Source organism: Tigriopus californicus, chromosome 5, assembly GCF_007210705.1.
Source record: "Tigriopus californicus strain San Diego chromosome 5, Tcal_SD_v2.1, whole genome shotgun sequence".
In the NCBI taxonomy this organism is placed as follows: domain Eukaryota; kingdom Metazoa; phylum Arthropoda; class Copepoda; order Harpacticoida; family Harpacticidae; genus Tigriopus; species Tigriopus californicus.
The window spans coordinates 13,130,412-13,144,333 of record NC_081444.1 but is presented as its reverse complement, the minus strand read 5'-3'; positions in this window follow the sequence as shown (position 1 = coordinate 13,144,333).

The following is a 13,922-nucleotide window of genomic DNA, read 5'->3' as shown; positions in this document are numbered from 1 at the left end:
TATCCGCATGGTCACATTGAAGATGCTTTAACACGCAAGTTTGTGTCCATGAGGTTTTTGTTTTGATCAGCTCTTGTAACAGATGACAAGTTCAGTTGTCAACAGGGATTCAAATGGGATAGACATGGCTTGGGATTGAAATGTATATCCTGCTTAAGGTACATAAAGCTCCCCTTCTCTGACAAGCCAAATAGATCGTGAAGTCATATTTGACGGGAAAATGGGAGATTAGTTGTACCTTTCAGAGATCTTAATCTATCCATTGGAAGACTTTAAGATGAAGCGTTTAATAAAGCCTGTGATAACGCCAAATAAGAGCATCACTTTCAATCTATCTGCTTTGCTCTTCGTCAAGCGTTCCTCATCTACGAAAAAGTCCACAATTCGAAGACTTTCATTGTAATTCATGTCAAAAATGTATATATAGGAGTTACAAAAACCCGGAAAAATCAGTTTTGCACATTTAGGGGTTGGTTGAATACCGCTAGGAAGGTTTTATTTCGCTTTTTTCCCTCTGGCAACGATAATCAATTATTGTTAGAATCTTATGCCCAACCAAGGACGGCTCTACCATGGACATCGAAAGGGCTAAATTTGAAGCGACTGTGCTCTGGTCCCATGAAATCTGAAGTGAAATCCGTTATAAATCATTGCGTGTGACTACTACTCAATGACCCTCACTACCATTTTGCCAAACCATTTCAAGAAGTTGGCCAACCTGACCCGTCCCCCTCACACTGGATTAGAGCCATTGAAGATATCAAATCCAATATCCTCTGATCGTTTGTTCTACGTTTGAAAACATCGTATCTCAAGATCCAGAAAGGACTCAAAACTGAAGAGAAAGGCATGAATGATCCTTCATTAGTGACAAAGTNTTGTTCTACGTTTGAAAACATCGTATCTCAAGATCCAGAAAGGACTCAAAACTGAAGAGAAAGGCATGAATGATCCTTCATTAGTGACAAAGTTTCCCCAACTGTGACCCAGGCAGCCTTACTTTTTGCAGCCCAGAGACCGCCCATCCTTATTTCCCAGAACTTGGCCATGCAAAGACCAAAGCCCTGTCATCAAGACTTGTGAATGCAAGTAACCTAGGGAACTTGATGTGGATTCATTAAAACTGAGAAAGAGGTTGACCAGCTTGAACAAGTTGAGATTATTGACATATGATTGGGCATGCAGCGAGTATTTGTGAGTGTATGTTTCTCAGCTTGCCTGCCTATGAATCTGTGTAATAGAATGTCAATTGCATATTTCCTTCAAAAGTGTTGTCCCTTGCTCTTCTACGTGACTGACAAGCCAAGTTTGTTTGCTTTCAGATCATTGACCAAGATGAATCATTTCATTGGCCATTAGTCCCCACATTGTCCACGGCATTCATGACACCTGGAGATAGCATTAAGAGTTTCTACAAATTTTGTAAAAAGCCAGTGGGAATTTCAGCTCTATCCCCAGACGGCCATCAGCAACCTGTTTCCCACTTGAGACCCCAACTAGTGGACCCATACTCGTATTTTCTATTAACTTAAGTGAAATGTTTGTAATTAGGCCTTGGGCCCCCATTCCATATTTAGAGCCTAAACTGCAAAGTTGTTGGCCTGCGTGGGACTTGGCCTATAACCACATCAATCATAATTTTCTTCAAAAATGTGGAAGAAATGAAGAAAACCAAAAAAATTATCAGTTTACCCTTGATACATAATGAATTCATATGAATGATGGGTGTGAACTTCGTGTTGTTTAGTCTTTTGATTATGAAATGCATTTGAAAAAGCCCACGAGTAACACCTTTTTAAATGTATCAGATATATTTCTGTCAACATAGTTTTGTGCAAGAGCTTTGTAACAAAAAACTTCTCACCGGACACTTTTATCTCATTGTTCAAAAGGACTCTTTGTTTTTCAGCCAATGCAAACTATATATCACGACACTTCTTAGATTATATATTAATGGCTGAAAGCGTGTATACCTGCCAAAAGCAACTAGAATGATGAAAATAACATTAGTGATAAACGTTATTGATCTGAATACCAAGGTTTTAACAAAACTCACACGTTTTTTTACCTACTGAATAGCTAGTGCACATTGCCCTTTCGTTGTCTGCCCTTTGGGCACTGTCCACCTCCATGTCTAGAGAACTCCTTGGCCCAACCCTTCCACTCAAAACTGCAGAATTCTTCGTAATGATTTGGGCTGGGTGTGAAAATCGACCAGTCCGGCCATCTACCTGCACCTCTTGTCAGAGAGGGTGGTGCCCTATGTCTAAGGAGAATACCCCAGATGGCGCCCCTTCCCAGATTGTAAAACAGGTTTAAGACTTTTGAAACGACAGTTTTTTGCCGGAGTTCTGGCCCAAAGAGCTTTGGCAGCCTTCCTCGCCAGATAAAGTTCATTCTGGAGAGAAAGGCAGGCCACAAATTCTGGCCATCGGTGAACGTACTCAAGAGGAATTCGATTGAGGCAAGGGCTTCAATCACGCCAGATGAGGTATCTGTCTGCACTACCTGTGCTGCTAAGAGATTAAAGACCGTGGTCAAGGCCAAAGGTGGTTATATTGAACTTCAAGGTAAATTTCTTTTTCACCAATATTTTATCAGGGAATAAACTTCAAAACACTACTTTGAATTATGGTGGACTAGGTTGTATCCCAAATATGGCATCCAAGTCTTTTTTCATTGAAAAAGAACTTATCAATATTATCAGTAACATTCTTAACAGGCTTGCCATTTCAATCCAAGCTTGATCTTGGTTTAGTTTTAGGCAATGTCAGTTTCAATCAATCTTAAAGGCTTAATTCATTTTTTATTCGCTCATCACATACTAAACGCTAAATATTCGTCCGAGTGAAATACTGACAATTTGATTGCTAGATTAATATTCCTTTGTTTTCAGTCCATTAGTATGGGCATTCTAATATTGCTATTTGGGTATAATTAAATTGGCTTTCCATCACTATGAAAATCCCTCAACCTCCTTAATTTGTTGGATACTGCATGGTTCTACAACTAATAAAAACCTCTGAAGTTGTGCATCAATCAAGGTTAACTTTTGACTCTGATAATTGCCAACAACCCAGCCAACAATGTCTTCGGTAGACAAGGGGGAAAAAGCAAAAAAAGGTCGCCAAAAAGGTAACTTAAGACAAATGGTATCAAGATAAACATGAATACAATCTTTTAATTGCTATTATTGTATGCTATTTATCGTAAGCAAAATTGTCATGGGCCACACCTGGCACACGTAATTGATCTCAGATAGGTTTGGCACATTGTCTCATATAGGCCTGCGCGTTTAAAATGCAACACTTGTGTAGATATCTGTCGATTTTCCCCAAGCTCTTTTTGGAAAATAAAACCATTTCACCTGGCAAGAAGAGTGTTTGGAGAAGGTGTTTGAAAGTTTTCAGTCTTTTCTGTTTCCTAATAAATTAGATAGAGCTCAAAATAAGGAGCAACGGAATAACATCCATCGAAATTGTCTACCTTGCGATCACTCGGTAAGTCCCTAGGATCTCGAGATGATGATTTCGTCGAAAAATGGTGGAAAGGAGCGCCACTATGCCAACTTGCATGTTTATACAGTCATCGGCTGTGATGAACAAAAGCGCAGCCTCGTGTTCTTGGATGAGGGTGAGAGGCATAATACCGACATTTATTGCAAGTCATTATTTACCTGGGCTCGGACCACCTATGGAGAAACATGGTTGTGGCAACACAATGGTGCCAGGTGCAACAAGGCAAATAGTTGCACATCCCAGACTTTGGACAAACTTTCTAGGCCACCACACAGCCCAGGCGGTTCACTGTTCGAGTTGGCAATATTTGGGCGTCTGACGTTTTGCGTCAGGTGCCCATTTTAAGACAAAAGACCAGCTCAAGCCCGCCACAACGGATACCTGAGCCAGGCTTTGGCTTCATCAAGAACAGGTACTCCAGGCCTTTTTGATCCGGTTGCATCTTTCAAGTCAGACTTGGACCAATTTTTAGATAGCATTCCAGATCAACCCCTACATTCAAGGACTAGTTCGGTCTGCCAACTCAAATTCGTTGGTGGACCAAATATCGTAAAAAGATTTAGAGGTAATAAATAGACGAATTGTAACCTTTCAAACTGATAGTACTGGGGATTACATTCCTTGTAGAGGTGAGAAAAAACAATGAAAAACCAACCAAAAAAAAGAACAAATTGCTCAATTCGACTGAATCTGAATCCAATTTTGTCGCCCAATCCGATTCAAAAAGTCGGGTCCGATGGACAGCTCTAGTTCAAACCCTTGCTAACTGAGTCCAAGCTTACTAGGAAGTACTTGAATTAAACTTTAAGTTGTTGCTCTAACAACTTAAATGGGCGAACCTCCGGGGAATTTGGTTTTAAAAAGATACAATACGTTAGGGGGGAGGGGGGTTATGCACCGAGATAAAGTGGCATCTCCGGTCAGTTTAATAATTTTCAGTCATCTTTTACTACCATATTTATCGATTTTAGTACCATATTTCTTGCATCACTTGAGGTTGGATGTACATATTAATTAAAAAACCAGTATTGGTATTTGCTGCAATTTAGAAAAAAACATCTATTTACTGAATACTGACAAAACAGGTGCAAAAATTAGCAAGATGGCCAAAGTTATTTTCAATCGAGATGTAAAAAACTTTATCAAAAAAAGCTTAACATCAGATATCGCTAAATTTCTTGAAAACCTTGAAAGTTAAATTTAATACTTTCCATGAACGACAAAAGATTAAAAACTCAACACGGTATCAGGGCCCACTTTCGTATTGCTCAACATATTTAACGCATTGGCTGTGTCATCAAATGTTTGGAAAGCATGAATTCGTAACCAAGCGTAATATAATTAGATTTCGCCAAAGCATTTGGTAAGGTACATTATTGCCTGTTTTTCAGCCGTTGATCTACAATTGGAACCCATCGTCTTCAAATGATTGACAAATTTCACCGTCCTTTAACACCCCATGCAATGGAAAACTTATCATATTAGGATAGGTCGAAAGCATTGTGATGGTACTGTTGTACAAAGTATGCACAAAATACTTCGTTTGTCTTCAAGTGTATTCATGGCCTCTGTCCCAATGCAGGCATTGAGTGAATATAGTGACCGTCGACAGATCAAATTGTGGTTTAGAGTCAGAGTGAAAACAAAACCAGACGATAAACGATTGATTAAAACCATGAAATCGAATTTTGTTCTGTATCCTACACCATGGAGGCCGTCAGACCTGGAGAGGAAAGTTGTACAAAACCTCGCTAGAAGACGTTCGAGCAATGCCTTACCTGCTAATCAGATACAAGCCCGCTGAGAGGGCGCCTAATCAACTCTTACTTCCCAATCAAACAACCGATTAGAAAGCAACGCAACGCTTAAACGTCTTCAACTGAGGTTTCAAAACGCTTTCCTTTTCAGTCCTGACGGACTCTATGCCTCCCTACGCCCTCTCTTTGGGGACGTTTAGGCTAGCTTTGGTAGGTTCGTTTATTTGTAGGTACCAACGTCATTGATGTAAATTTGAGGCTTCAAACACGCTTTTGAGTGGTTGAACTTTCATTCTCGGTACTATGAGGCATGGAGGTCTCAATTGAACTGAAGGTCTTTCAAATTGTCGTCGGGTACCTCGGTAGGCTTTGATCTCATTAAGAAACGGGACTAAAACGGTGATTTAGACCTTACCTTGGATCGGTTTTCACCCTCTATCTTTTCAACGAGGCTACTGCTGATCATTTCCAGCCGTGTCATTTCAGTTTTCACTTATTGAACTGTTTATAATTCAAGATGATTGACATTAGAATTCAAGGATCATGCAATAACTCTTTTTCGCTCAGTAGTGGTTAAAACACCTCTCATTCACTGTCAAGGAGTGCTTGGATGTTTCTGGCAACCGCTGACATCAAATATATTTTGGAACTTTACACGTATTTCTCTCACTCGTAATTTTTATTCACGCAAGTCAAATTTCTTTGTTCGTCAATGTTGTATCACACCCGTTTAGCTTAACCTCAACTTCTGAAAACTTGAACCATAGAAAAAAGGGTGACGAGAATTCTTCTACGTACAACCTCCTTGAGCTACAGCGTAAAACTTGTTATATTCATCCCTATAATTTTGAAGGTCTATGGCGAGAGAGTCTGCCTGGCTTTGATAGCGTGACTAAGACTTCTCTCAATTTCTGGTGGGGAGGTTCAGTTCAATGGTTTCTAAATTTTCCGTTATAGTATTGGGGTATATTTGGCGGCGTCAAATATATGTCCGGTGTACCGTTGTCCATGAGGGTCAGTTTCTTTCAAACCAATCGGAAGCGCCAAATTTGCAACACTGTTACTGGCAGGCAAGTTTGTTTGCTGGTAGCTTGCCTGAACGTTCGAATAACTTGCTTCTCTCTTCATTAAGGCTCATTAAACGACCCGTTTTTAAGTTTCAGTGGAATGGACGATTTATCTAAACATCATTCCTAACCAACACTATGTAGGAGGTCTATATTTTACCAAATCTGACCTACTCCTTTGGGAGTGGAACCCTAGATATCAAAAGAATGCTTCAGCTGAACTGTTGTACCGGAAAAGCATGTTTTTAGGTCAGCTCACTTTGGGGGTGAAGAGTGGAATGATTCCATAGAGTAGGTTCTGTGTCTCTTTGTATGTTCCTGCTTTCTTCCAATACCGGTTCCCTATTATTTTATGCCACCTCGCCGTTCTTTTCTCAGCCATTGTTCTGTCCACATCTAATCACCCAAATTAAAGCTACTTAAGCAAACTCTTGCATACAATATTTCCGAGATTTCATAATCCTGCTTTAGGCAAGTTGAATAAGTTCCATGAAACGCTCATTATTCTTGTTTTTTTATCTTTTGATCATACAAATATGCTCGCAAAAAGAGCGGTAGAATATAAAAAAAAACCTGATTTTTAATGGATAACACATAAAAGAAAGATTCAGAAATTTGTTCAGCAAATCACGTATGCTATTCATTGCCTTTGTTTAGTAACACATCTCGGAAAGTGTAACAATTTGTATTTGTATTTGTATTTAAAAATATTTAAGCCGTATGGCTTTTTTAGAGGTGCGAAAAAACAAAATGGAATGCAATGATGTGACATTTGAATTTTGGTCGAGGTAATCCCAACATCTGTGGAGGTCAGACTAAACAGAGCCTTGTTCCTTGCGTTTCAATTAAGTCTTTCAACCACATGGAAGAGAATTACACCTTGAGTTCCATTGTAAAGTTTTGTCCTTAAGACGTGGACCAATAACTTGCTCAAACCCATTTTATGAAGCGTAACAGGGCAGAGAAATTCCTTGGTAAGAGGTTGTATTAGAGTCTTCTACTCAGAAATTGGACATACTATCATTGATTCAGATTTGTACACACTTGTCCTAGGTATCTCAACTGCAAAAGGAACTTTTTGACCCCCAGCGGAGACAAAAATATGCAATAGCAGCGCCCTCAATTGATCTATATATGTAGTTATCTATGAGTAGAACTCATCTCTTACAACTCTTGGTTAAAAGCCTTTGAAAAAACTATCTAAGTCAAAAAAAGCCAAAACACTTACATAAAAAGTGGTCCAAGAGTCAATGAGGAATGATATTTAAATGTTAGGTGATTCCTTTTTTTCTTACCGCAAGAAGATGAAATAATGTCACAAGGCCGGATTGGCACTCTTAGGCGGCTTGGACTAGCTTCAACCATTACGCGTATTTTTTTTCTCCTTTTTAGCCCTACCATGGCCTGAACCAAAAATACAATTGTTTGGAATAAAAAACTGAACTCTTTGGCTCACTTTTCAGCCAAAAACGTATTTATTACTTGCCTGAAAAAATTATGAGCGTCAAGTACGATAAATGTGTTAAATCGACGGGACTGATTATCAGAGTGAGTTTGGTTTTGCCACAGAGTAGCCGGACAGTATATTTAACGACATAAACTTAAAAAGCAGATATTTGGATCATGGGTGATAAATTGATATTTTTTGAATGAAACGTGTGCCAAAGTGTTTATTCCTTGATTCAAAACCATGACATTCATGATTAAGGTCATGGTCATGCTAAAAAAGGAAAAATACATGAAACGGCTGAAGATAGTCCAAGCCGCCTACGAACGGTTAGCCCGAACGGCCATGTGACACTATTTGATCTCCCCAAGGTAAATAAAAAACGGAATCACCTAACCTTTCAAGATCATTCCTCATTGTTTTTTTTAAGTTTACATACTGTTTGTATGCACGGTTTGTCCTTTAAGATTGCTTGGGCAAAATACACTCCCTATGAAATCGCACTCCATAGTCCAAACTGTTCTAAAAACAAAGCATAAAGAATCCGTCAAGCTTGGAGAACATTTCAAATAAGTTTGGAGACAAAAAAAAATTGAGGAAAATGTATACTGAATTTCAATTCAAGCTCAATAACCGCTCATTTTCAGGTGTATTACAGACACACAGACGCAATGAGGACGTATCACGGCTCCCTGAAACAATATCAATTGAAAATGTAAATTGATTACCCTAGTCGCAGCGTCCCGTGATTATTTATTTGATCTCATCAGTAGCAAATAAGTCACTGAATTTTGGTGATGGGTTTCGAACCGGAAAACCAACTGTTTAGCTTGAAGAACCTCTGTTAGGGCTCCCAATTCAAACAAAAAAGGGTACAGAATTGAAGACCCAAGATCAACGAGTTTTAAAGCAGCCCGGGTTCCAAGACCTTGAAAAGTAGGGTCACGATTTGTCGCTCATGTAATCGGTTTTGATTTTGCTTGTGTACCCTCTTTCACACGTGATGGCAGTTCTAACCGCGGTTATTGAACACGGCTCCTAAAAGCCAGAAACAGCCGGGAACGAATTGCCCCAAACAAAAGTTCGAACGACGATATACAAGATAAATGATTTCATTACGCCCATTGAAAAGTTGATTTAGCTTGGACAAAATCAAAATCATTTAGCTAATCTTCCCTAACCCAAGGCCTTGCATTGTTTGTTGCTTAACTCTCTGGATCCCTCAGGACTCAAATTTAAGGGTGCCTACCTAACCTAACCTACCATACCCTAAACTAACACCTCAAACTACTCCTTGCAGTGCTCTCTTTGCCAACGGACTCAGTTGTGAAATTTGTGCATATCTTTCTCGTGTAATTTCAATTCAAGATCAGAAAATTTAACAAAAACTTCACTGTTTTCATCCATAGCTCCTCATAATCATGCTCGGCTACACAAGAAACGAAAAAATTGTTAATGCGCGATGAATTGATGATTTAAACTCAAATCTGTGTTAAGAATGAACAACATTTTTGGGGGGAAATGTCCACTTTTGACGCGGGAAATCAGCTCATATTAAGTGTCTCCATCACTATCAATGAAGGTTTGGTGATCCTGAAATAAGTGTCCTTCCTTTATTTAGAATTTAACTTTGCAATGAGAGATTGTTGTTCCTTTCCGAGTCGAATTCCACATCTTTCATTTTAATGCATTCAGAAATGGACTGGGATCCACTCAATATTCACTCTTAGAATTTCCCATACCTTTTTCTACTTTATCGTTTGGCGCGGCCAACAATCTTCAAGAGAAGTCCTGGATTCATTTCCATACCAGCCACTACCACATTGTGTGTTCGTGTCAATCCCAAAGATTGATTGTCCAAAGTCTAGGCCTTTTTGTACTTTCTCCCTCCGAAAATATAATGAAAGGTGTATCCATCACATACTCTAGAATCACTTTGCCGTCTTCTGGAATCCCAGGTGATCCTTAGATGGGTTTTCAGATTGTCTCCGATTGTTAAACATGACCTTGTCGTTTTCAAAGATGTGGTTTGTATGTCCTTCCGGGGTCCAGAGTTGTTTTCATTTGCGTCGGAATAAATGGCAGAAAAAGCCGGTTCCAAATGCATGCAACTCTTCCTTCAAATCCAAAATCAAGCAAGGATGCCTTCCGAAAGTGCTCAGTTCTTCCTCAAGCACATACAGAAGTTGGTGGCGGCCTCATTGCATCCAACCATGGGTTGGCTGGTTCTCCGGCAAAAACAGTTTCGCCTTTCCGTTCCGGCCCAGTTCCTGTTCCAAGTTTCTACTTTGCTGGAACTGCTCCAACGATGAAGGGAAAAGTTAAACGGAACACCATTTTGGAGAAAGCTACATCGTTTCAAGGCCCTTGCAATTTCACTATCGAAATCCTGTTCGGTGGGAGGGATCCTTTCATCTCAATATTGTTAAAGCCCTCTATGAGTGTGTCATGTGAGCCCTAGACAGATGTTTTGTCTTTGATATTGCAATGACAAACGTACACACCATGGAAGTCACAATATTGGCAATGACAGATATGATATATGCATAAACAGTACTTTTAATTCCTTTGAAGCGCTCTTACTTATGAAAGTGGCCCGTTCATTATTCGATGCTATCCCTTTTCCAAGAAAGGAATCGAACATAGAGTCGGTAATTGTTGGTCGGCAAGAATCCAATTGGTTTGTTGAAAAAAGTGTTCAGGTGTTCAATCCGACCGATTGAACCAATGACCTGGGCGGTCAATTTTCGTCGGTTTTTTTCAACCCCTACTCGAATTGCACCAAACGACCCTTGTTTGGGTGACAACAAAGCGCTTTGGAATCTGACGGTATGACAGTACAGTTCCTGAAAGACTATTCACCAGTCACGGCTCCAATGCTTATATAATTTACTGATAGTTTATTGGCTGAGGAGCGAGTGCCCACACAACAAAAAATTGCCCATACAGTCCCAATTTATAAAGGAGGAGAAAGGGATCAACCTGGTATTTACTGACCAATTTCATTAGCGTCGAATGTTTCCAAAGTCACGGAAAAGCTTGTTAAGGCAGAGCTTCTTGAATGGCTTGAAATTAAAGATGGCATTTCTGACCAACAGTACAGTTTTTGCGCTCGCTTTAGATTTGCAACTCAGCATTTTGACGACGAAATAGAGGATTTACAGCATAATGAGTGCGTAGGTGTTTAACTTGAACTTTTTTCAAGCGTTTCGAAAAGAAGATCATATTTCATCGGCAATTTGTTGAAACGAAATAGTTATTCGAGGAAATACGTACTCTTGAGCCAGAGATTTTCTCACCAACCGCACTCAAGGCGTTCAATTTGACGGCTGCTTAAACCGCCCGAGACACGTGGCATGTGGAGTACCTCAAGGTACTACGCTGGGTCGAAATTTTGTTCACATTAACAGATATTTTCGTGGCTTATCCCCTTGACCGCTTGACCGCTTTGTCTTATGCCTCAACCAATCTGAGTTGAGAATTTCGGTCGATGCAGAATTTAATTGGTTCTTGGAAGGGGTTAAGCGGATAAGCGGTGAAGTGGATAAGCCACGAAAATAGCAGCTATTATCTATTAGTGCTGGACGAGTCCGGCAAAAGTCCGACTCGTAGAAGTCCTTTGATTTGTTTGACTTTTTGCCGGGCTCGAGTCCAGCAGGCGACTCGTGCCTTTTACTACGGTTAGGTCTTACTAAAAGGCTCGTCTTGCGAAATTCTAAAAAAATGAACATACTCGAGTCCTTTCAAAAAGACTCGAGCCCCCAATTTCTCCAAAGACGAATAAAGGACTTGAATGCACTCAGGCTCGAGTCCGGACTCGCCCCAGCGTTATTATCTATCCCACCCCCACATGGATTGCCTCTCCAGTCTTCAATGTATTTCTATGTCCCCTAAGAAATCATACATCCTCCATTGGCACAACGTATTGGCGGCTAAAAAATCCTAGTTATGGAACAAAAATGAAACTTGATGAGATATCTAATTTACTTGCAAAGAAATTACTAAGATTGAAATGAAATTATGACCTGTTTCATACCTTTCTGGCTTTTACATCTTTGGAAGCAGAGTTTCAATTTTGTGCAATAACTTTAAATTGATTTTAAGACAATATATTAGGTCACAGTGGTAAAAATACCCTTTAAACTTTTGACGGTAATTCCCAAACACCTTTTAAGGAAACATGGTAGCTGAGTGGTCAAATGTACCAGATGGAGGCACGACATGGTTCCCCATAGGGCGTGGGTACGAATCACGCCTTCAGAGAAAACATCTTGGCATTTTTTTACCTCAAAAAGTCATAGGGAACAACTTTGATTTTTTTGTTTTATGGAATTCTAGCTCACATAAAAATCTTATATACCTAAAAACAATATAAAAACTATAACTTTCAAAAATCTTCTCAATGTAATTTAGGAGTACACTTAGTTAATTGTTGAATTTAAATTATGATATTACCTATCACACCGATACTTAGTTACATGGGGTTTATTGGTCCAAATTTCATTGGTTTTTGCCCCAAAATGCCCCCGTTATGTGTTATTTTAATTTCCCAAAGATTTAATATTGATTTTCAGTATCACAAAAAGTAAATATTATTTTTTTGTATAGTCTCACAATATCTAAAAATGCTAAACAATGTCACTTAAACACACTGAAAGTGTAATTTTTGAAAATGTGTTTTACAATCATCATGTGTACACTTAGTTATGCATTCATTCACTTGAATTCTGAAGACAATACATATAACAGACAATGTCATAGATTTGGTAGTTTCTTGAAGACTGATTAAAATAGCTAAAATGAATTTTCAAAAATCAGCTTTTTTGAGGGCTTTAAATATGGTCGTATAAGGTTTCAGTTAATTTGAAATTATGCAAGGAAAAGAAAAATAAGTTTTCATTTCTTTGATATTGAAAATTGACATTAATTCTTTGGAAAATTAGATTAACATATAACCGTGGCATTTTGGGGCAAAAAACGATGAAATTTGGACCACTAAATCCCATGCAACTGAGAAATAGTATCAAAATTTATATTCAAGGGCTAACTAAGTGTGGTCCTAATTTATATTGAGTAGGTTTTTAATAATTTTGTTTTTTTTATTGTTTATAGGTTTGTAAGTTTTCTATGTGGGCAAGAAATCCGTAAGGTAATAAAATCAAAGTTGTTTCCTATGACTTTTTGAGATAGAAAAATGCCAAGATGTGTTTTGGAATTTCCCTGAAAACTTAATAGGGCTTATTGAACACCGTGAGGTGCAATCGTTGTACTGTGTCGCGTTGTCCTGGGTCTAATAGTCCGTTGGGTCGAGATGTCCTCGAACCCCGAGACTAGATATTTCTACAAATTATGACTTACACGGAATTTTGAGTTTCGTTCAATGACACTTTGTAGGTAACCGCTTTTGTCAAATGAAAATGATAAAAGAAAGGGATTTTTTTTCCTTTGGAAATCACGTATTTTTAATACTCATTGCGCTCTCGCTGTATTATATAACTCCAGGACTTGAACCGTTGCCGAAAAAAAGTAACGCTTTACCGTTACCGATACTCTTTAGAAAGTAAAGCGTTACTGTTACCATTACCCGTTACCTTTGCAGAAAAAGAGGGCCTAAAAGTGTGAAGATACGAATGTGCAATTTTTTAACGTTTAGTAAATATGACGTGAAACGAATGACTCCTGTGATTATTTATTTGATCTCATCAGTGGCAAGTATGTCATTGCATTTGAGAGGGAAAACAAATTAACGCCGCTAGTCGTAACGTATTTCAAGCCTTGTACATGTAACTCTAAGTAAAACTGAAAATTGGCAATTTTCATTCTGACCCACCATCCAGTAAAAATGTTCACAGTGTCCGTTAAGTCATTTATGTACCACTCACAAATTCAAGGTCACATCATCTCCATCGCAGATTTTTTACAGCAACGAGGAATTTTCAACTTGATCGCAAAGCAAACTTATGAAATTCACGTCCCCCTCAAAAGCCATTGTTCCTGCCAAGATGTTGGGAAGTAGATAAATCTTGAGACTTTTGTGTCCTTGACAGTTTATTTTCCCCTCCTAGCTTTTTCGGCCATCTTAGACCTTATCCCGACATTTCAAATCCCTTGGTCCCAACCATCAGCATCAAAA